Genomic DNA, 1,037 nt, shown 5'->3' with positions numbered 1-1,037 from the left:
TGCTGTAGGAACACAACACTACGGCCTCATTCACACGAGAAAAGGCCGACACGTACAGCTGCGTGCCGCGTGCACGGCCGTCTCGGGCAGTTCCCGGGAAGGACAGGTGCTGCGTGTGATTAGTACGCAGTCCCTGTTCTTCTCTATGGGAGTACGTGGCCATACGCTGCCCTACGCTCACCCGCCCTGCACGTCAGTGGCTCCTGTCTGCGTCCGTGCCGGGACACCTGCACCCGTACGATCCTGCACTTGAGGTGAGCATAGGGCTGTGTATGGCCGTGTACTCCCATAGAGAAGGACAGGGGCTTCATACTAATCACACGCAGCACCTGTCCTTCCTGGGAGCTGCCTGATACGGCCGTGCATGCAGCACGGAGCTGTACGTGCCGGCCTTTTCTCGTGTGAATGAGGCATACTGGTTCATAGCCCTCCCATTTGATCTGTCTTCAAGTGTTCACCCATTTTCTAGCTCCGGTGCTAGCCGTAATACAGTACATTACCAGGGCATTCCCATTGCGGTCGATCTCCTGTTAAGAGAACAGTTGACACAGACACTGGCTAACAATGTGATGTGAACTGTTGAGGCACTTCAAAGGTTTGGTTGGATCCTAAGCCTTCAGAAATTTGCAATGGAACAGACTTATCTCTTGAGTATTTGGGTCCTACTCTCGATAAAGCCCAATCCAACTTCCACAAAACAAACTCTGAACTCTCTACTCCCAGATTTGGAATGTACAGTTCAGTAGTTGCCTGAGAGTTCTGGAATTGGTAGTAGCCTCAGTTAAGGGTATCCCATTCACTCTATTCCATTCCAAATAGTTGTAACTAGGGATGCACCGATATTAGTATCGGTATCGATTCTGAGTATTTGGGCGAGTACCCGTACTCGCCCAAATGCTCCAATGCCTGGCCCGATACTTCAGCTTCCGGTATCAGGCTGGGAAGCCGGCTCCATGCTCCCTCGTCACCTCATGTAATGACTCACTGCCCCGCTTCCTAAATGGTCGGGAAGCTGACCAATCAGGAAGCCAGGCACC

This window comes from Nanorana parkeri, unplaced genomic scaffold, assembly GCF_000935625.1.
Source record: "Nanorana parkeri isolate BGI_ZX_2015 unplaced genomic scaffold, ASM93562v1 scaffold1804, whole genome shotgun sequence".
In the NCBI taxonomy this organism is placed as follows: domain Eukaryota; kingdom Metazoa; phylum Chordata; class Amphibia; order Anura; family Dicroglossidae; genus Nanorana; species Nanorana parkeri.
The sequence above is the reverse complement of the archived record's forward strand: the minus strand, read 5'-3'. Positions refer to the sequence as shown.